The sequence below is a fragment of the Glycine soja genome, chromosome 2, assembly GCF_004193775.1.
Source record: "Glycine soja cultivar W05 chromosome 2, ASM419377v2, whole genome shotgun sequence".
NCBI lineage: Eukaryota > Viridiplantae > Streptophyta > Magnoliopsida > Fabales > Fabaceae > Glycine > Glycine soja.
The window spans coordinates 35,328,428-35,353,068 of NC_041003.1; the positions used below are offsets into that span (position 1 = coordinate 35,328,428).

Below are 24,641 nucleotides of genomic sequence, written 5' to 3' on the forward strand. Positions count from 1 at the left end.
GTGTTGCTCACAAAATTTCAGCTCATTTGTATATCTTTTGAGTATAGTTGTAGTTTTAACCCCTTGTTAGGTGCTTGTTGAGAAACACATTATTTGCTGCATATAGTGCATGACTAGGGGCAATCCAGGTGATTTACAACCCTTTTATCCTGAAATAGATAGAAACTTTCATAGATTAGTTAGGAATAGTGTGCATCCTGGTCATTTTGTGCATTTTGAGCATCCTGATCATTTTGAGCATTATGTTGCTGGTGATTCTGAATATTCTGATTTTGAGCATTCGGCTGTTAATTTTCATACTGAGAACATGGATCAACCTCCACCTCGTGAGAGGAATCTTAGGGAGATGGCTGCACCTGATTTCACTTATGAAAGCTTGTGCATTCAATATCCTGATGAGGGTGTCCCATATGTTCTCAAGACTGGACTGATACATTTGCTGCCTAAGTTTCATGGTCTTGCAGGTGAAGATCCTCATAAGCATCTTAAGGAGTTCCATATTGTTTGTTCCACCATGAATCCCCTTGATGTCTAGGAAGATCATATCTTTCTAAAGGCTTTTCCTAATTCTCTGGAGGGAGTAGCAAAAGATTGGCTATACTACCTTGCTCCCAGGTCCATTTTCAGCTGGGAGGACCTTAAGAGGGTGTTCTTGGAGAAATTCTTCCCTACATCTAAGACCAGTGCCATCAGAAAAGACATTTCAGGCATCAGGCAACTTAGTGGAGAGAGCTTGTATGAGTACTGGGAAAGATTCAAGAAATTGTGTGCAAGCTGTCCTCACCACCAGATTTTTGAGCAACTCCTTCTTCAATATTTCTATGAGGGACTTAGCAACATGGAGAGGAGTATGATTAATGCTACCAGTGGTGGAGCTCTTGGTGATATGACCCCTATTGAGGCTAGGAATTTGATTGAGAAGATGGCTTCCAACCCCCAACAATTCAGCGAAAGAAATGATGTTATTGTCCTTAGAGGAGTCCATGAGGTGGTCACAGATTCATCTTCATCTACTGAAAATAAAAAGCTTGAGGGAAAAATTGATGCCTTGGTCAACCTAGTAACTCAGCTTGCCATGAATTAGAAATTTGCATCTGCACTTGTTGCAAGAGTCTGTAATCTATGTTTTCTGCAGATCACCATACAGATCTATGTCCTTCTTTGCAGCAATCTGGAGTCAATGAGCAACCTGAAGCTTATGCTGCAAACATTCATAATAGACCCCCTCAGCAGCAAAACCAACAAAATAATTATGATCTTTCAAGCAATAGATACAATCCAGGTTGGAGGAATCATCCAAATCTGAGATGGGCAAGTCCTCCACAACAACAACAACAGCCTGTCCCTCCTTTCCAGAATGTTGCCGGTCCAAGCAAGCCATATGTTCCTCCTCCAATGTAGCAACAACAGCAACAGTCACAATAAAAACAAAAAGCAGCTAAGGCTCCTCCTCAACCTTCCTTAGAAGAGTTAGTGAGGCAAATGGCCATCCAGAATATGCAATTTCAGCAAGAGACAAGAGCCTCCATTCAGAGTCTGTCAAATCAGATAGGGCAGATGGCTACTCAGTTAAACCAAGCTCAGTCCCAAAATTCTAACAAATTGCCTTCATAAACTGTGCAGAATCCGAAAAATGTGAGTGCCATCACCTTGAGGTCTAGCAACCAAATTCAAGTGCCTCCACCAGTAGCAGCACCTGCACCTGAACCTGTCAAGCTTCATTCTACATCTGAAAAGAGGATGAGATAGTTGCACAAAAGAGAAAGCTTCCTAACAAAAATTTTCATGCAGGTGGAACTTCGTCAAGTAATTATGACTTACAGCAGCCTCTTATCCCTCTTCCATTCCCACCTAGAGCAATTCCAAACAAAAAAATGGAAGAAGCGGAAAAAGAGATCTTGAAGACCTTCAGGAAAGTAGAGGTGAACATACCTCTGCTAGATGCCATCAAGTAGATTCCAAGATATGCCAAGTTTCTAAAAGAGCTATGCACCCACAAAAGGAAGCTCAAAGGCAATGAAAGGATTAACATGGGAAGAAATGTGTCAGCATTGATAGGTAAATTTGTTCCTCACCTTCCTGAGAAATGTAAGGACCCAGGTACTTTCTGTATACCCTGTATTATTAGGAACAGTAAATTTGAGAATGCCATGCTAGATGTAGGAGCATCAGTTAGTGTCATGCCTCTGTCCATTTTCAATTATTTATCTCTTGGATCCTTGCAATCCACAGATGTGGTGATTCATTTGGCAAATAGAAGTGTTGCTTACCCTGCAGGTTTCATAGAGGATGTGCTGGTTCGGTTGGTGAACTTATTTTTCCTGTTAATTTTTATGTTCTTAATATGGAAGAAGGATTTTCCCATGGTTCAGTTCCAATTATTTTAGGCAGGCCATTTATGAAAACAACCCGAACCAAGATAGATGTTTATGCTGGCACATTGTCTATGGAATTTGGTGATATTATTGTTCATTTTAACATTCTTGATGCCATGAAACATCCATCTGAGGATCATTATGTTTTTCATGCTGAGGTAATTGATCAGATTGCTGATGATTATATGTTTGATTTTGATTCTGTTCTTCATGGTAGGAAACATCCATTTTTATCTGATCTGCATACTTGTCATTCCTTAAGCATTGAATCTGAATCTGAGTTTGAATTTGATCCTCTATTTGATTTTTATGCTGAGAATGAATTTGAATTTGAGTCTGGTTCTGATTTTCTGGGTGTTGTACCTCTTGATGTTGATTTTTTAGAGTCAGAATGCACTAACCATGTTGCAGGAAGTACATCCACTTCTGACTTGCTTTATGAGGTACAAGCTGAGGAACCTTCTTCTTTTTCTCCTACCCTGGTTCCTCCCACTGTTCAGCTACCACCCACACCAGAGTTGAATCCTTTACCAGCAACCCTCAAATATGCTTACTTGGAGGACAAGGAAAAATTTTCAGTGATCATCTCTGCCTCCCTTCCTGCTGAGCAAGAGAAGAAGTTGTTGCTAGTTCTCGAGAAGCACAAGAAATCCATTGGATGGACTATAGCAGACATTCCTGGTATTATCCCATCTACCTGCAAGCATAGGATACTTTTAGAGGATAGAGCTAAGCCAGTGAGGCAGCCACAGCGGCGACTCAACCCCGTCATTCTAGATTTCATGAAAAAGGAAGTGACACAGATCTTACAAGCTGGAATCATCTACCCCATTTCTAACAGCCAGTGGGTGAGTCCAGTCCAAGTGGTCCCTAAGAAGACAAGCCTCACAGTGATTAAGAATGAAAGGGATGAGCTTATTCCCACAAGAGTGCAGAACAACTGGCGAGTCTGCATTGATTATAGGAGGCTGAACCAGGTGACCAGAAAAGATCATTTTCCCCTGCCATTCATTGATCAAATGCTTGAGCACTTGGCAGGTAAGTCTCATTAATGTTTTCTTGATGGTTTTTCTGGTTATTTACAAATTCATATTGCTCCTGAGGATCAAGAAAAGACTATATTCACCTGCCCCTTTGGCACTTTTGCCTATAGGAGGATGCCCTTTGGCCTATGCAACACCCCTAGTACTTTCCAGCGGTGTATGCTTAGCATTTTCAGTGACTTTTTAAAGAGTTGTATAAAGATGTTTATGGATGATTTTACTGTTTATGGATCCTCTTTTGACACATGTTTGGATAGTCTGGATAGAGTTCTTAGTAGATGCATTGAAACTAACCTTATGCTGAATTTTGAAAAATGTCACTTCATGGTAGAACAAGGTATAGTTTTAGGGCATATTGTGGCGTCCCTAAATTAATGACTGGTCTAATAGAAATAATTTAAATAACAAAAACCATGGTAAATTTTTTTTTCTTCTTTTTCTTTTTCATTTCTTTCTCTTTTCACCATAACTAGGTTTAGAAGGAAAATCCTCACTATAAAGTCCTGAATGGCCAGTTCACAACTCTATTCGGAGTCATTTCTTTCTTACCGCTCATAATTCTCTAAATTATTTTGCTGTTTCAAAAGGAAGAATGTACCAGCCATTACTTTAGGTCGTCACATGAAAATAAAAGAATAAAATACGGTCGATAAACTCTTTTACAAATAAAGTTGCTAATGCTTTCTTTTCAAATAACAAGATCGACTATAAATGCATTCATCATTTAAAGCTGTCCAAAATATGGGAGTTTTACAAAATATATAGTGTCATCCAGAGCAAAGGTGTCCATAGTGGTGGCTTCAGCCACATGTATACAATAATCAAATTCCTATACATCAAGTCTACCCATATAAAACAAAAGAGTAAACCTAACAGTCAGTCCTAGATACACCCACCCTAAAAAATACACAAAACTAATCCAAGGAGCTGTCCACTCCACCGTGCGCTGAAGCGTCCGTGCAGGTTCATCTGGATGCACCAAAGAAGTAGCCGTGAATCGAATGGTGCCCCGAAATCGGCACCTCGTGTTGCCTTCGAGGGTCTCCCAAGCTCCCTCTAGGCACTCCATCTCTACTCGATCACGGATTAGCTGCGCCGCCATCACGATCTACAAGAAAGAAGAGAAAGGGGTAGACTCTTTCACAAGAATCTAATTGCGCTACACACAATTTGTCTCATAACCACTACATGCAAGTAAAAGGGGTATTTTAAGGCGTTCCATCTCTGGTAATCGATTACACAGCCTTGGTAATCAATTACCAGAGGCTAAACTTGAATTACACAGCCTCAGGACATGAAATATGCAATAATGCACTGTGTAATCGATTACACATGCCTGGTAATCGATTACCAGTGACCCTTTCCTCTGTGTAATCGATTACACAGGCTGGTAATCGATTACCAGAGGCTTCCACCATCTCCCAGTTCCCTTTTTAAGCCTGGTAATCGATTACACCCCTTGGTAATCGATTACCAGAGGCTTCCCTAGCTTCCTGACCTCGTTTTCAAGCCTGGTAATCGATTACACCCCTTGGTAATCGATTACCAGAGACCATCTTAGCCTCCTGTCTTCAATTTTAAGCCTTGTAATCGATTACCCACCCTTGGTAATCGATTACCAGAGGCCACAATCCACATATTACACAAAATTCACAACTGGCCAGCCACCACAAGCCTCCTTGCTTTGTGGTCTTGTTTTCCTTTTATCTGTTGACTGCCAGGAGCTCGCCTGCTTAGGTACATCGCAGGTTCTCACTGACCGACTATGCCCGGGTTGGGTCGGGATTGGTCAAGCTTGGTTTTTGGCAATAGCACCCCACCTAACGTCCCCAAGGTCTCCTGACCCCCGCGACATATCTCAAGGTACTACTCTGTGGTCAACAATAAAAGCAGGAAGTTTCACCCTTCAACACTTCCTCATCTCAAGCTTGTAGGATTATGGGGTACCCATCACATGTGGTACTAGGTGGCGGTCGGGCGATGGTGCACAACAAGTTTTCCACATCCACAATGCGCGCATAAACCCACCATCCCCTGTTGCCCACCTCCAACTGAGCTCACGTACTCCCACGTAGCCCATATCCTCGTTTCTCTCAACACCGGGTCCCCATCAATCCTCCCAAGCTTCCGCAACATCCAAGCAAAACAACATTCAAACAGCACAAGCTATCACAGCCAAGCAAAATAGAGAAAAGGCAGAAACTCTGCTCAACACATCAACCAAAATCACAGCTTTTCTCACTTAAAGACCACAGTAACAATTCCTTCGATCCAATTCGTTAACCGTTGGATCGACTCCAAAATTTTACTGGAAGTCTATAGTGCATAAGCCTACATTGTGACCGTTGGGATCTACTAGCAAACATCCAGAACTCATTCTGCACTACTCTTTCCACAGCCAACCACACACAAGCATTTTCTGCACCAAGCTAAAATCCTGCTGCACCTATTTGACAGCAAAATTCTGCATAAGTGCAGATTTTGAAAATCCCACTTCCTCTCATCCAATCTTGCCCAAATCAAATCCTACAAGTCCCAAATCATGTATCAATCATGTCTAAACCAAAATCAAGCTGTAAAGCACAACAACACAGAATCTAGGTGTCCAACACCCCTCCATTCAATGGGTTTTCTAGGTTTGAAAAGTGAAATTTAGAATGAGGTAAATTTGAGGCAAACTCTCACCTCACACCAGTCCATAACATCAATCTAAACTTGCCCAAACTGGATTTACACCTAAAATTCCACCGAATCAAAATTTGACTCTTCAACACCCAATTTTGCCCTAGAAATGGCTCTTTGTTCACTTTGGTCATTTGTTTTTCCCTCTAGCACAGCCTAACCTTTCTCACATGTTCTAAATGACATTTCAAGCTAGGATTAACTCATTTTAACCTCCATTTACCACAGAATTCAGACTTAGCCTTCCAACTCTCAAAGCCTCACTCTTTTTCCACTCACAACATCACATTCTCACTTTCTAACCCTAGGTTAACTCTACCCTTCATCTCTAACAGTTTCCATAGGCAATTTCAGCATATAAACATCACCACAAAACCCTAAAACAGAATGGGTATGTCTAACTCATCCAAACATGGCAATTTCAACAAGCTTTCAACAAGTTCCTTCACAAATAATCATCACACAGCAGAAAACTAACAAAACCACCCATCATATCTCCCAAAACCCCATACCCACGAAATTTAAGAGAGAAAGAAGTCCACCCAAACCTGAATTTTCGAAGTCCCACTCGTAGCCACGCACTTCACGACTCTGAAAATGCTCTCCTTTCGCGATTTGGAGCAGAAATGAGCACCAAAGGTTGAAGCTTTGTTGGGCAACAATGGTGGATGGGAGAAAAGAAGAAGAAGGCTGCGTGAGAGAGAGAGAGATGTCTGAAATTTTGTGGGGCTGAGTGAAGAGAGAGAGAGTTGCTTTTTGGTTTTAAAAGAAAGGGTTTTCTCTTTTTTTTTTTTTTATTTATTCAAGCTCTGCCACATGTCCCTATTTGAGTGGAGCAAGAAGGGCCCACTTTCCCTTTTTACTGTGACCCACACTCAGCCACAAAAGTGAGAAAAATCTGACCTTTGAAACGCTAAAATCCTGCCTCGGTTTGCATGTCGTTTCTCTGATTCCAGTTTCTCGCGTTTCTCTGCGTCCGTCGGGGCCAGTTTTCGAAAGCAAGCAATATATATATCAAAACGCTCAGAATAAAACCCCGAGCGTCGTTCAGAGGTTGGTTTCGTTAAATTCTAAGTCGCACGCAAAACGATGATTTTTAACTAATTAATTAGGAATTAACTCATAACCTCCCAGTTATAGATTTCTCTTCCTTAATTAGTCTAACCCGCGTATCTTGCCCCCGCTATTCCTACTCTATCCAAGAACATATATGCATATACACTGAATAATACTTATATATATAATCATTCAAAATACATCGTTTCCAAAAATTCCGGGTAGAAATTTCCAGGATGTTACAATACTCCCACCCTTTTAGGAATTTCGTCCCCGAAATTAACTACTCTATGAACAAACTTGGGTACAATTCTCTCATCCTATCCTCCAACTCCCATGTAGAATCACCCTCATCGGTTCCCCACTGCACCTTCACCAACGCGATCTCCTTTCCTCTCAACGACTTCATCCTTCGGTCAGTGATCTTCTGAGGTTGTGCTCTATAGGTGAGGTTATCCTTCACCTGTACCTCGTCCACTGCAAGTATATGTGATGGATCTGGGTTGTACCGTCTCAGTTGAGAGACATGGAACACAGGATGCAAATTCGATAAACTCGGAGGTAAGGCGATATGATAAGCTACAGGCCCAATCTTCTTCAAAATCTGATATGGACCTAGATACTTGGGTGTCAACTTCCTAGCCTTAAGAGCTCTTCCGACTCCGGCTACGGGAGAAACCTTCAAAAACACATGTTCTCCTTCCTGAAAATCTAGTGGTTTCCTCCTTCTATCATAATAGCTCTTCTGCCTATCCTGAGATGCTTTTATCTTCTCTCGAATCAACTTCACTTGTTCGTTAATCTGTTGTAGCATTTCCGGTCCAAGAAGTACTGCTTCTCCATCATCATACCAACAAATAGGAGTTTTGCACTTTCGTCCATATAAAGCTTCAAAAGGAGCCATACCAATACTGGCTTGGTAGCTATTGTTGTAAGTAAACTCAATCAATGGCAAACAATCCATCCAGCTACCTTGTTGCTCTATAATACACGCCCGAAGTAGATCCTCTAGAGTCTGAATGGTTCGTTCGGTCTGACCATCTGTTTGAGGATGATAAGCTGAACTAAGCTTCAGCTTTGTCCCCAAGGCTTCATGTAGACTCGTCCAAAATCGCGAAGTGAACCTCAGATCCCTGTCAGATACAATACTAGAAGGAATTCCATGCAACCTTACTACTTCCTTGATGTACAACTCCACGAGTTTCTCCATTCTATACTTCATATTCACCGGAATAAAATGAGCAGATTTGGTGAGTCGATCTACTATGACCCACACAGCATCATGTCCACGACTAGTCTTGGGTAAACTAGATACAAAATCCATAGATATGCTCTCCCATTTCCATTCCGGAATCTCCAATGGCTTCAATTCTCCCGATGGTCGCTGGTGCTCAACCTTAGCCTTTTGGCATGTCAAACATCTTGCTACATATTCAGCTACATCTTTCTTCATGCCATGCCACCAAAAACTTCTCTTCAAATCTTGGTACATCTTAGTCATTCCAGGATGGAAACTAAGACGACTTTTATGAGCTTCTTCCAAGATCTTTACTCTCAAATCATCTAAAGATGGCACACATATCCTCCCCTTGAATCTAATTAACCCGGTTGTGTCCTTCTCAAACTCCACATCCTTATCCCCCATTACATCTAACACCTTGCCTTGCAAAAACGGATCATCCTCTTGAGCCTTGCGTATGTGATCTACGAATTCATTGGTAATCTACAACGCTCCCACAAATAAGCTCTTTGGTCGCATCTCGATTGCTAGATTCAAATCTCGGAACTCCTCTATCAATCTCTGCTCCAAACTCATCATAGTCGCAACATGTAAGGATTTCCGGCTTAGCGCATCGGCTACTACATTAGCCTTTCCTGGGTGGTAGGAAAGACCAAAATCATAATCCTTAAGGAACTCCATCCATCTTCGTTGCCTCATATTGAGCTCCTTCTGATCGAACAAGTACTTGAGACTCTTGTGGTCATTGAAAACTTCGAAACGAGTACCGTACAAATAATGCCTCCAAATCTTTAAGGCAAAGACCACCGCTGCTAGTTCCAAGTCATGAGTCGGATAGTTAACTTCATGAGGACATAATTGACGTGAAGCATACGCCACTACTCTTCCCTCTTGCATCAACACACACCCCAAGCCTTGCCCGCTTGCATCGCAATACACTTCAAATGTTCTCTTAGGGTCGGGCAAAATTAACACTGGAGCTGTCGTCAACCACCTCTTCAACTCTTGGAAACTTTGATCACACTTCTCATTCCAGACAAACTTCTCATTCTTACGAGTCAACTTAGTTAGAGGCAATGCCAATTTAGAAAATCCCTCAATGAACTTTCTATAATAGCCTGCCAACCCCAAGAAGCTTCGAACCTCTGTTGGAGTTGTTGGTTGTTGCCACTCCATAACCGACTCCACCTTGTTCGGGTCCACCGCAACCCCGTCCTTAGAAATCATGTGCCCCAAGAACTGCACTTTCTCCAACCAAAATTCACATTTCGACAATTTGGCGAACAACTTCCTATCCCTCAGGATATGCAACACAATCCTCAAGTGCTTCTCATGCTCCTCCTTATTCCTCGAATACACTAGGATATCATCAATGAACACAACCACGAACTGATCCAAGTAATCATGGAATATACGGTTCATATAGTCCATGAAGATGGCAGGAGCATTAGTCACTCCAAATGGCATGACTAAATACTCGTAGTGCCCATACCGAGTCCGAAACGCAGTCTTTGGGATATCTTCCTTCTTAACTCGAATTTGATGATACCCCGATCGCAAATCTATCTTCGAAAATACCGTCGCTCCCCTCAATTGGTCAATCAAATCATCTATCCTTGGTAGAGGATATTTGTTCTTGATAGTGACCTTGTTTAACTGCCGGTAGTCTACACACATCCTCATACTTCCATCCTTCTTTTTAACCAACAAGACCGGCGCTCCCCACGGTGATGCGCTTGGACGAACAAATTGTTTGCTCAAGAGATCCTGCACTTGTGCCTTCACCTCTGCTAGTTCTACCGGAGACATTCTATAAGGCGCAATCGACACTGGATTCGCCCCAGGCACCAAGTCAATAATGAATTCCACTTCTCTCTCAGGTGGCAATTCACAAACATCATCCGGAAAAACTTCTGGAAATTCTGACACCACCGGTATACAACTAACTTCAGCGTCCTCTTCCACATACATAGAGAACAACACCATGTAAGTTCGAACATCACCCGTTCCTTCGTTGGCCGCATCCCCTTTCAAAGATTCACTTGGGACTACATCCCCACCAAACACTAGCATTTTCTCCTTGCAGTCTAGAAAGATATGGTTAGTAGATAACCAATCCATCCCCAAGATCACATCTAGATGAGCTAAAGGTAGGCAAATCAAGTCCGCCATAAAAGATCGACCCTCAACAATTATAGAACACTTCAAACACACCCGAGAGGTGGTTACAGGCTCGCTTGTCGGAGTAGACACCACCATATCATATGGTAACTCCGTCGCACATAACCCCAACCTCTCCACACATGCATGAGATATGAAAGAATGCGTGGCACCTGAATCATAAAGTACATCTAGTAGTTTATCAGCAATCAAACACTTACCCCGTATCAAATCGTCGGAGGCAGCCGCTTCTGAACCACTCATAGCAAACACCCGAGAGGGTACTTTTGGTCTTCCACCACTAATGTTGTTGTTGCTAACATTACCGCTCCTTGTGGAATTAGTGGGTCCACGATTGACGGTGTTAGAATTGGCTGTTACCGTCGGTCTCCCTGTCACCCTACATTCCCAAGCATAATGGCCCACCTTGCCACAAACATAACAACGGTTCTCCTGTGTCTGCTGGAGCTGTGGGCAATTCCTCTTAAGATGCGGTCCTCCACACTGAAAACACTGTACTCCAGTCCCCCTTGACTGGCTCATGTTGGAGGTAGCCATAGGTTGCTTCCCCTTGTTGCTAGCATACGGCTTCATCCTCTTGTTACCATTTCCTCTAAAAGGATGGTTCCTCTGAGGTCCTCCAACTCCTCTAGCTTGCCTCTCCTTCATCTTATCTTCAAAAATTATGCACTTTGTCACTAGCTGATTAAAATCCGTGATCTGCATATAACTAACCGCCTGTTGGATCTCCAATCGAAGCCCATTCTCAAACTGAGCACATAAATCTTCCTCATTCCGAGCATCTTGGTATTGAGGCCAATACTGCAGAAGCTCATTAAACTTAGCCGTGTACTCCCCAACAGACATGTTTCCTTGCTTCAAATCCAGAAATTCCCTCGCCTTCCTCTTCCTGAGATCTCGTGGAAAGTAATTCTCCAGGAATTTGTCCTTGAAGGCATTCCAAGGAATCACGCCTCCAGGTGCAACAAATGAAGGCTTCACGAACTTCCACCAATTCTCGGCCTCCCCTTGGAGCATAAAAGTTGCATAAAGGACCTTATGCTCCTCAAGGCAACCCATCGCCTCGAAAATCTTTTCCGTCTCAGCTAACCACAACCTAGCACCTTCCGGATCATAGTCTCCACTGAAATTTGGCGGGTGGTTCTTACGGAAAGCCATGAGTCCCCGATACTCCGCCGGCTCCACATCACGTTCCTACACTAGAGTTTCCAGCACAGCGGTGATGCGGTCAAGGACATCACGGTTCTGATCCCTACCACGTCCTGCCATACCTATCCTGTAGGGAAACTATTAGCACCCAAGAAATCCTAAAGAGAGAGCGTACCACACAGGCTATGACAGTTATAACAACATCCTTCTCTTATACATATTTATACACACAACAATCCTACGAATCAGTCACACATCCATGCTCAAGACAAGAAGGCAGAAATACACACAATGTGTGACTTAACGTCACTCCCCGAAACCTACTCCCAAGTTTCAGAGATACACAGCATTCACACAGCAAGACCATAACAGGTTCACTAGAATCCAACTTTTGCTCTGATACCACCATTTGTGGCGTCCCTAAATTAATGACTGGTCTAATAGAAATAATTTAAATAACAAAAACCATGGTAAATTTTTTTTTCTTCTTTTTCTTTTTCATTTCTTTCTCTTTTCACCATAACTAGGTTTAGAAGGAAAATCCTCACTATAAAGTCCTGAATGGCCAGTTCACAACTCTATTCGGAGTCATTTCTTTCTTACCGCTCATAATTCTCTAAATTATTTTGCTGTTTCAAAAGGAAGAATGTACCAGCCATTACTTTAGGTCGTCACATGAAAATAAAAGAATAAAATACGGTCGATAAACTCTTTTACAAATAAAGTTGCTAATGCTTTCTTTTCAAATAACAAGATCGATTATAAATGCATTCATCATTTAAAGCTGTCCAAAATATGGGAGTTTTACAAAATATATAGTGTCATCCAGAGCAAAGGTGTCCATAGTGGTGGCTTCAGCCACATGTATACAATAATCAAATTCCTATACATCAAGTCTACCCATATAAAACAAAAGAGTAAACCTAACAGTCAGTCCTAGATACACCCACCCTCAAAAATACACAAAACTAATCCAAGGAGCTGTCCACTCCACCGTGCGCTGAAGCGTCCGTGCAGGTTCATCTGGATGCACCAAAGAAGTAGCCGTGAATCGAATGGTGCCCCGAAATCGGCACCTCGTGTTGCCTTCGAGGGTCTCCCAAGCTCCCTCTAGGCACTCCATCTCTACTCGATCACGGATTAGCTGCGCCGCCATCACGATCTACAAGAAAGAAGAGAAAGGGGTAGACTCTTTCACAAGAATCTAACTGCGCTACACACAATTTGTCTCATAACCACTACATGCAAGTAAAAGGGGTATTTTAAGGCGTTCCATCTCTGGTAATCGATTACACAGCCTTGGTAATCAATTACCAGAGGCTAAACTTGAATTACACAGCCTCAGGACATGAAATATGCAATAATGCACTGTGTAATCGATTACACATGCCTGGTAATCGATTACCAGTGACCCTTTCCTCTGTGTAATCGATTACACAGGCTGGTAATCGATTACCAGAGGCTTCCACCATCTCCCAGTCCCCTTTTTAAGCCTGGTAATCGATTACACCCCTTGGTAATCGATTACCAGAGGCTTCCCTAGCTTCCTGACCTCGTTTTCAAGCCTGGTAATCGATTACACCCCTTGGTAATCGATTACCAGAGACCATCTTAGCCTCCTGTCTTCAATTTTAAGCCTTGTAATCGATTACCCACCCTTGGTAATCGATTACCAGAGGCCACAATCCACATATTACACAAAATTCACAGCTGGCCAGCCACCACAAGCCTCCTTGCTTTGTGGTCTTGTTTTCCTTTTATCTGTTGACTGCCAGGAGCAAGAAGGGCCCACTTTCCCTTTTTACTGTGACCCACACTCAGCCACAAAAGTGAGAAAAATCTGACCTTTGAAATGCTAAAATCCTGCCTCGGTTTGCGTGTCGTTTCTCTGATTCCAGTTTCTCGCGTTTCTCTACGTCCGTCGGGGCCAGTTTTCGAAAGCAAGCAATATATATATCAAAACGCTCAGAATAAAACCCCGAGCGTGGTTCAGAGGTTGGTTTCGTTAAATTCTAAGTTGCACGCAAAACGATGATTTTTAACTAATTAATTAGGAATTAACTCATAACCTCCCAGTTATAGATTTCTCTTCCTTAATTAGTCTAACCCGCGTATCTTGCCCCCGCTATTCCTACTCTAACCAAGAACATATATGCATATACACTGAATAATACTTATATATATAATCATTCAAAATACATCGTTTCCAAAAATTCCGGGTAGAAATTTCCAGGATGTTACACATATCATTTCTAGTAGGGGCATAGAGGTAGACCCTGCAAAAATAGATGTTATTTCACAATTTCCTTACCCCTCTTGCATGCGAGAGGTTCGTTCTTTTCTTGGTCATGCAGGGTTTTATATGCGCTTTATCAAGGATTTTAGCAAAGTGGCCCTTCCACTATCCAATCTACTACAAAAAGAGGTGGAGTTTGATTTTGATGATCGATGCAAAGAGGCTTTTGATTTCCTCAAGCGTGCGGTGACTACCACCCCTATCATTCAGGCACCTGATTGGACAGCCCCATTTGAGCTAATGCGTGATACATCCAATTACGCATTGGAGGTTGTCCTAGCTCAAAAGATTGATAAGCTGCCTCGGGTGATCTACTACGCTTCCAGAACTTTGGATGTTGCCCCAGCAAATTATACTACCGCAGAGAAGGAGCTATTAGCCATAGTTTTTGCTCTTGAGAAATTTTGTTCATATTTGCTTGGTCCTTGTGTTATTGTTTATACTGACTATGCAGCTCTGAAGTACCTGTTGAAGAAGGTTGAATCAAAGCCTAGATTGATCAGGTGGATGCTTTGGCTCCAAGAGTTTGATTTGGAAATCCATGATCGGAATGGTGCACAGAACCTCATGGCTGACAACCTAAGTATGATTGAGCGTGCGTCTGAGGACTCACCCTTTCGGAATGATTTTCTGTATGACCATTTGTACATTTTGTATAGTATTTCTAATTCCTTCCCCACTCCTTGGTTTGCTAATATTGTGAATTATTTGGTTGCTTCTGTTTTTCCTCCCTTAGCATCTAAAGCTCAAAATGATAAAATTAAGAGCAATGCTAAGCATTATATTTAGGATGACCCTTATTTGTGGAAGTTGTGCAGTGACCAGGTTATTAGGAGATGCATTCCAGACCATGAGATCGACTTGGTCCTACAATTCTATCATTCTTCCACACCAGGTGGCCATCTTGGCATACAGATGATAGCTCGCAAGGTGCTTGACTGCGGTTTCTATTGGCCCACCATCTTCAAGGATGCGTGAGAATCTATAGCACTTGTGAGCCTTGTCAGAGAGCAGGCGACTCACTTTCATGGAGACAGCAAATGCCTCAACAACCCATGTTATTCTGTGAGGTGTTTGATGCCTGGGGTATAGATTTTATGGGGCCTTTCCCTGTCTCTTTTGGTTTTGTTTATATTCTCCTTGCTGTTGATTATGTTTCAAAATGGGTGGAAGCCAAACCAACCAGAACTAACGATGCTAAGGTTGCTGTGGATTTTGTTAGATCTAATTTGTTTTACATGTTTGGAGTCCCTAAAGCCATCGTTAGTGATCAAGGCACCCATTTTTGTAACAGATCCATGTATGCCTTGCTCAGAAAGTATGGGGTCGTGCACAGAATTTCCACACCTTACCACCCCTAAACTAATGGGCAGGCTGAGATTTCAAATAGGGAGATAAAAAGGATCTTGGAGAAGATTGTGCAGCCAAACAGAAAGGATTGGAGAACCAGGCTGGATGATGCTCTTTGGGCGCATAGGACTTCCTACAAAGCACCCATAGGAATGCCTCCTTATCGAGTTGTCTTTGGCAAGACATGTCATCTTCCTGTAGAGATAGAACACAAAGCCTACTGGGCTGTAAAGACCTGCAACTTCTCTATTGATCAGGCTGGAGAGGAAAGGAAGTTGCAACTAAGTGAGCTAGATGAGATCCGTTTAGAAGCCTATAAGAATTCAAAATTCTACAAGGAGAAGACCAAGAAGTTCCATGACAGCTTGATAGCTAAGAAGGACTTTGTGGTTGGACAGAAAGTTCTATTGTATAACTCTAGGCTCGGACTCATGAGTGGTAAGTTGAGGTCAAAGTGGATTGGTCCTTTTGTGGTGACTAATGTTTTTCCTTATGGTACAGTTAAGATCAAAAGTGAATCCACAGATAAGAGCATCAAGGTCAATGGACACCGGCTGAAACCATTCCTCACAAATCCCTCCTTAGTGGATGTAGTGGTGGAGGAGACCTCCTTACTTCACCCTACTTCTCTTCCACCATGACTTAGGGAGTTTTCTTTTTCTATCTCCTTCTTTACTTTTATTGCACTTGTCCAAATTTATTGATTATTTTGATTGCTCTTGATCTTATGATTGTGCTACATTGAGGACAATGTGTTGTTTAAGTGTGGGGGGAGATTGTTCTTTAATTTTGTTGGGTTTTCTAGTTTAGTTTTGTTAAGTTTTCTAGGTTGTCCCAACCTACCCTTTTGCGGGTGAGCGAGGCGAGGCTCACAGGTGCGTCTTCCAAAGGAGGGAAATGCGCGGAGTCACCACCGACGTTTATTGAAAGGAAAATGTTAGAAAAACCAAAGGAAACCAGTCATGAAGAATATTCCAGATTCGGGAGTTGTATTTATGTTTGAGGAAGGTATTAGCACCTCTCACGTTTGTCCCAAAGGACAATAGCCTTAGATTAGAATTGTGCGAAATTATGTATCTAAAATTTTATTTCTTTTTTATTTTTGAGGTCAACAAAAGCGGGGCTCTTGCTCCTACGTACCCTCCATCGAAGAGGAAATCAGACCTACGCAGTTCTTTTTAAAAGGGGCGAATCAAGTGGTTCTTTTTACTTGAAAGGGGGTCATTTAAGACGTTGGACCTTAAAACATTTTTTAGTGATTTTTGCGGACAAGTGGTTATGTCTTTGCTTTAGCTAGTTGTGTAGTATCATGAAAATCTACTAGACAAATTATTATTTCACATGAAAGCAAAAATTATTGCTTTAAATACTGCTACTAGTGAGGCTAAGTTTCTTAAAAATTTGTTATGTGATTTGCGATTGTTGAATAAGCCTATACCTCAAATTCCAATGCATTGTGATAGTCAAGTTGTTATATCTAAAGTTACTAGCAAAAATTTTAATGAAAAAAGAAGACACTTAAGAGTGAGACATAAGTCTATTAGAAATTTGATTTCTCATGGTGTCATTTCTCTTGATTTTGTCAGGTCAAAAAATAATATTGCGGATCCGCTTACAAAAGGGTTGACACGTCAACAAGTACTTGAGTCGTCGAGGGGAATGGGACTAAAGCCCATTATTTAGTTACAACAATGGACACCCGTCTCCGTGTGATTGGTGATCCCATGAATGGAGTTCAACGGGTAACAACGAAATTGTTTGTTGACTAAAGTACACCAAAATAAAATTTGGCAGAGCTGTTCCGTTTCTCATTCCTATGACGAGGTGTATTATAAATTGTGGCAATACTAAGGTTGAGGTATTTATATATGTGTATTTTGGTATAAAAAAAATACCCCTTAATGAATCCGATGACAATTATTGTAGGGGTGGGGGTCACAACCCACTATTTGAGGATTCACCTAGTGAGTGTGGTGGTGGGGCCGCCACTGTGAGATATGGGCTAATCTCTAAGGGACACTCACGAAACAAGATACAAGCGCAAGGTCGTGTAACGCGCTACCATTGATTAGAACCTAATTGAACGCCAATATTGTAGGGGTTGTGTACTAAAGTCCGATTAAAGAATATGTAGTTCAAGACAATCAAGTCACTACATTTTTTTCGGATGGAAGTTCATAAACACTAGGTATAAGGCTCAAACCCGGAAGGTTCCTTATACCGAAATACAATATCACATGTTACGGAAATTTATGAATTCCGTAACGATACTTTTTTTCCTTCCGTAATGTTACGGAACCTTACGGATTACGTAATCATCCATTTTTTGGCTTTTAGAATGTTACGGAACCCCACGGATTGCGTAACAATGCTTCCTTTTGATTTCCGGCATGTTACAGAACGTCACGGATTGTGTAACAATGCTTCCCTTTGATTTCCGGCATGTTACGAAACTTCACGTATTGTGCAACAATGGGTGCGAAGTACCTCTAAGCGGTCAAGCAAAGGTTGTATGCCATCAAACAATGGTCCCCGGACGAAATTAGGGTATGACAGTTGCCCCTCTTTACTTACCTTTTATCGGAGATAGGAGGAAAGTAAAGATAAAACACTGATTTCGTCCGTCTTAGCCCTTTTCCGTAATTAATCTATGATGACCCCTGAAGGCCATCCTTTGCCCATCATGGGAATTTAATTGATCTTAATCACAATAGTCCCAACTCAAAACGATTTGAAATAAGTGACTCCCGTCTCTCCTTCTTCTTTCTCTGCACAACACAAAACAAAACAAACAAACAAACAAAAATAACATAATATATATACGTATAAACATGTTTGGTGAAGGAACCAATTGGGAAAATAACAAAACCGTATTTTCCCCTCACCAGAGGCTCCGTACTTGATAACAGAGAACGCATGAACAACGCTAGCCAATCAATTCATGGGGCTCCGAATACGATGGTGGGGGATGCATGAATGGCAATCAATTCATGGGGCTCCAGACTTGATGGTGGACGATGCATGAATGGCTATCAATTCATGGGGCTCCGGACTTGATGGTGGAGGATGCATGAATGACAATCAATTCATGGGGCTTTGAATAAGATTTGTTGGTGGAGGATGCATGAATGAAAATCAATTCATGGGGCTCTGGACTTGGGGGTGGAGGACGCATGAACAGCGCTAGGCAATCAATTCGTGGGGCTCTAGACTCGATGGTGGAAGATGCATGAATAACAATCAATTCATGGGGCTCCGAATAAGATTTGATGGTGGAGGATGCATGAACAGCACTAGGCAATCAATTCGTGGGGCTCCGGACTCGATGGTGGAGGATGAATGAATGAAAATCAATTCATGGGGCTCCGGACTTGATGGTGGAGGACGCACGAACAGCGCTAGGCAATCAATTCGTGAGGCTCCGAACTCGATGGTGGAGGATGCATGAATGACAATCAATTCATGGGGCTCCGAATAAGATTTGATGGTGGAGGATGCACGAACAACACTAGGCAATCAATTCGTGGGGCTCCGAACTCGATGGTGGAGGATGCATGAATGGCAATCAATTCATGGGGCTCCGGACTTGATGGTGGAGGACGCATGAACAGCGCTAGGCAATCAATTCATGGGGCTCCGGATAAGATTTGATTTTAGGACCGAATCGTCCACCGGGTTCTTTCACCTAAAAGGCGAACATGCTTTAGCAAGGAAAAATAAATCATTCACGAGAGCTCCATATTTTAGAGAAACAATATGCTTATGCCAAAAGTAATTTTCCTTGTAACCGAAAATGAAGGGTAGGATGTCAACGTTTAGCTTTTAAATGAACATTCAGGGGAAACGTCGGGTCAAACTGAAACTGGGAATAAAATCACTCATGGTGTATAAAAACTCACACAGGTAAGTGTTTTACCCTAATTCCAAACCATAGCTGCACCATGACTTATATTTTGCACATGATTTCCTGTCGAACCAAAAGATTACACGCGCGATCACATATGAATAGGATTTTCTCGAGGGTAGTGTTTTGGAGAGGAAGCTGGATGTTTCGGTTTTTTCCTCTTTGTTTATGTGGGGCGGGACATCGCCAGTCGGGAGTGACCTTGAATGGAAATCCCAAAGGAAGAACCACTTTAAAAATGGGTTTTCCCTTTGCCGGCGGTTATTTACCTCGCCGAAAATTTATCTGGTCCGAAAATCTTCTGTTCTCTTTCTTGTTTTCCTTTATTGATCGGGAATTATTCTGTTTTCCTCCGATCTTTTCCTTTTTACTTTCTTCCGATCTTTGATCGGGAATCCTTCTTTTCCTTTCCTTTTCTTTCTTTTCATTTTCTTCCGATCTTTGATTGGGAATTCAGATTTTAGCATTCGTTATTCGCTCTCCCTTGATGAGATTTTGTTGTCCTGTTCTTCGGGGAAAGGATGAGGATTCTCTTCACAGGGTAAGATTCAAAGTAGCTTAAGGTTGTGTCTCAACATGGTCTTTTCATCGTGCTTGCCCGACTTTGATATTTGGGGCAAAACAGATTCATGTGTCAGGGTGTCGGTTTCGGGTTAAACTTCCATATCATTTCCATGAGGCACGCGTAACAACGATGATTTGGAAATAACGTGCAAAATTAGTCATGCATACCGCTAACTGGGTACTCAAGCATCCAGTTTATGGCATTGTGATACTAAGGCTTGGGATTTACGCAAGTAGGCCCAACGTTTCCAGATTATGTTCTTTCATTGGTTCAACGAATCCATCCATTCTTATCTCGGTTATTTTGGAAAATAAGCTCTTAGCGTCAGTTTCTTGTTTCCAAAAGATATGTTCGCTCCCTACGAATGATTTATGCTTCCTATGACCATAACATGCTGACCTTCGAGGTATTTTTTTCTCTTTTCTTTTTGTTTCATTTTTTTCTTGCATGTTTGAAAAAACTATACATCCATCGCTATCTATGAGAGAAGCTTTTTCTCTGTACACCTACATTCCTATACACGAAAAAAAAAATTTGTATACACATGTATTATTAAAAACCCTTTCTCTTTATATCAACACGGTCTATATAAAACCTCTATTCCTTTTCAAAGATTTCTTTTTTCCTTTTTCAGCATACACTCGTTGTTTTATACAAAAATTTTCTTTATATACACTCATTGCTCACACACAAGAATTTCTTTTCACACATTATTTATACACACAAAATCTTTCCATACACTTTTTATATACAAAAACTCTTTTCTTTTCTTTATATATAGATATGACATTTGTTCACAACGCCTCTTTCTTTTTCTATTCTTGGTGTTATCATGATGTTTGTTCATTTTATTTTAGGACGATGTTCCTAAATGAAAACTATACACGGTTCCGGAATTTCAACAAACATTATCGACAATAACGAAGTAAGCACTAACGCAACAGTTCAACAAAATGTATGCACAAAACAAATGACAATCAAAACAACAAAAACAAACGTTAGTCCCTCAAGTCATAGAAACAAAATAACATGCAAATGATAAATGATGAAACATAAAAAAGAACATGAATCTGGGGATCCCATGGTCATGTGGCTCCGCTCCCACCCAAGAAACCGAGCAAACCCGTCATCTCCTCATCCATGCGGGCTTCCTCTGCATCGCCGGGAGCCTCTGCAGGCGCCTCCCCTGCTTGGGCCTCAGGCCAATCTCCGGGCCATGCGACCTCAGTCCTAAACTGCTCTGGAGTAGGGCACGCAAAAGGAACAAAACCCTGGCCCTGCTGACTAAGGCTGAGTTGGTAGAGATAGTCATGTATCAGCACCTGCCCCCGGTGGTTGGCCGCCTACTGGCGAACCAAGTGCTGTAGATACCGCTCCATGCCTAATGACCCGGCAGGATCAGCCTGATGAGGTGGTGGTGGTGCATCCGCGGCCTGTGGTGCATTGCCCAGCGCCTGCCTAGGCTTGCAATACTTCTCAATGAAGGCCCGGATGATCGGCGGTCGGATCACTTTACTAGGTGTGACGGGAACCCCGAATGACTGGCAGAGGCCCGTGATCAATGCTGGAAACCCCAGGGCCCTGTTAGACTTATCCGAGTCCAGAGGGTGCCTGGTGGATGGCATACCTGCAAATAAGTAGATGGCGTCCGCAATCAACTGAGCCACATGGACGCTCATCCGCGTCAGGATGTCATACACCAGTTGACACTTCGAAAGAGGGAGATCGGAGTTATGATCACTAGGCAAGACATTGTTGAGCAGCAACGTCATCCGCATGATCCGCACCCGTCTCCCGGCAACGGTCTGGGCGAAATCCTACCCCGGTGTGCACAATAACTGGGCAATGGCCTCCTCGTTGAAACCGTCAGCCTTGTTCCTCCTCTGACTGAACTCGCACTCTTGGCCTTCCTCCAACACTAGTGGGTCACCCAGGAACTGGCTGAGGGCATCTGCGTCAAAGGGAATCCACTGACCCCTCACCCATGACCGCATGTCCTGCACTCCCTCTACTGTGGGCCAAGCATTAGCATAAAACTCCAGGACTATATCTGAGTCAAACTTAGCCATGGGAGTGACGAGCGACGTCCAACGTCGGCGAGCTATTTCTTCTTGAAAATTTTTGTACTCATCGTCCCTGAGCTGGACGCGTCTCTCTCGGTGGAACGACCATCCTTTGATGGCCTCGAAGCGCTGTTGGTGCTCGGCGCTCCTGAAACGGTGGCTATCAAACTCGGGGGTGGCACTGGTCCCTTCAGCCGCAGCGTCCCTCCTAGATCTCTTCGCGGAAAGCTTTTTCAGAGCCATTTCCTGTGAGGAAAAATATTTGGAAAGTTAGTTTACAAGGAAATGTTATTTTAAAGCAAAAACGGCATGCTAATCTTTTCAACTTAGAACAAACTTGTGCACACATTTCCTTAAAGAAGAACATTTATGAACGTGCATACGCGCAAAATATCTTGCTATTTATATCAATATACAAGAACATTCAAAACATTCTAGCTACCACACATACTCTTTTGAAAAGAATCCATATATGCATGCTTAAGGTATTGTGCCAAAATTTACACATGTCCATATTCAAAGCATTTTGCTACCAAAAATTACATACGCACATTTGAAGTATTTTATTAGCATACAAAATTTTTTGTTGTTTCATTCACATTTATTTATACATATATGCACATTGGTGAGCCAATCTCATGTCATACACACACTTGCATTTATTTGAAAAGGAATTTTCATGTCATTTATCTACACTTGAAAGGCAATTCCCCATCATATATATTCATTTTGGGAAGTATTCTCGAGCCACATTCAACATGGGTACATTTTTTTTTGAAAGGCTCATTATGCTATCTACTCACAAATATACATATTTTGAAAGGCATTTTTGTGCTACCAATCCAACATATACAAATTTTTGAAAGGCATTATTTGCTATATATTCACACACTTTGCAAGGCATTTCCATGCTATACATATTCACATATATACATACCATTCCCGACACTTTAGTCTAGCTTCTACAAAACTGCCCACACACTCACAATGACAGCCACATGTGCACAATTTGTTTCACAAGCTAAGTCTCACAAAATCATGCGCAAATGCCATTGAGGCATTTCACTGAACACTTGGTGGGCGCATGTTTAAGCATGAAAATCAAGGGAATGGGGGCAATGTGGCATGCCCCATTATCTCGGAATGCACCATAGACCTAGGGCCATCCCCTACAACCCCTCAATTCATCAAAAATAAGCAACAATACAAGGATAAATCCCTCACGTTTTTGAGCAAATACATGCAATTTAGGGCACCAAAATACATCAATGGAAAGCTAAAGAGCCCAAGAATGAGGTACTTACTTGTTGGAGATGAATAATAGAGCAAAATAGAATCAAAAACGCGAAAAATGGTGACCTAAGGGCTGCAAAATTCGTGAGTCCTGTGAGCTCTTGGTTTCTTGAATGAGCGGGGAGAGTTTTTGGTGCAAAAACCTTCCCCCTCCCCCTTTTTTAACCCATTTCGTGCAGGGGTTGCTTGCCCAGGCGAGCTAACCTGCATTTTTTTTTGGGAGGAAATAAGTAAGCCTTTCTATGGGTCGGCGTTCGCTTACTCGAACCCCCTTAGGGTATATCCAATATTTACTTTAAAGACATAACAGTAATAATTACTGGGAATTTAAAGCATAAAAGTCTAAAACCCAAATACTAAAAGATAAATAAAGTACTGAAAACAATAATCTAAATATCATAGCCAAAATACACGACTTATAAGAAACAGAATTATAAACTAAATTCTAAGAAGGTGGAGGTGGTGGTGGAAGATCGAAACTCTGACGAATGTAACCCACATCTTCTTCAAGCTGTGTGAGGCGAATATCCATTCCGGCAAAACGAGTGTCCAGTGAGTCGAAATGTTCACCAACATAAGAACGAAGACCTCGTAACTCGGAAAGAACTTCAGTCATGAGGGCTGAATCATCTCGCTGAGGAGGAGGTGAAGGAGTACGCTCATCTTGAGGAGGGAGTGTGTCTTTCTTCAGCCATTGACCATTCTGATCCTTACGGTATGCAAAGGAAGTTACTGCACCAACACCAATTGCAAAGGAACGCTTGACTTGAACAAATGGTTCATCATCAAGCGGAATTTGAAAATGACGCAGAAACAAAGTTATCAATTGAGGGTAAGGGAGAGGTGCATTGGCCCGTAATGCCTTATGCATTCGGTACCGAACCAAGTGAGCCTAGTCGATCTGACAACCGGTAAGGAAAGCCCACATCAGAATCAAATCCTCCTCAGAGGCTTGTGCCAAATTTGAAGACTGGGGAAGAAAAATTCTAACAATTATATAGTGCTTGATGCGATTATCAAATGTCAATGGCCCGGCCAGCAATCTACCGATCATTTCAGCCTGGTCATTGCAGACCATACGGCGAGCATCATGACTAGAATAATCAAATTTCCAGTCATCAACAATGGTGCCCTCAAAAGGTGCACCTTGACTGGGTAAATGAGTTAAAGAAAAGAACAATGCCTGATCAATGATCATGGGAATACCATGCACCTCAGAAGAAATAATGCCATCCTGACTTTTTAAATTGCAGTAGAAGACCTTGCAAGTTCAGGATAATGTGTCAATTTTAAAGACGTGAATTCAACCAAACCAGAATTTTGAAACACTTGATAGCAATCAAACGTTTCATCATTAAAGAAATCTACATCTTGGTACTTAGGTTCTAAGATGATCCTAGAAGAAAATTGAGAAAGGTACCGTAGACGCTGATCATCGGATGAA

The 24,641-nt window shown here is 42.0% G+C and overlaps 1 non-coding gene across 1 annotated transcript; it reads right to left on the bottom strand.

The window, feature by feature from the left end:
• Positions 1–685: 685 nt before the first annotated feature.
• On the bottom strand, positions 686–792 carry LOC114404247. Its single transcript, XR_003664872.1, has one exon. It is a non-coding gene; the product is annotated as a small nucleolar RNA R71 (small nucleolar RNA).
• Positions 793–24,641: the final 23,849 nt, after the last annotated feature.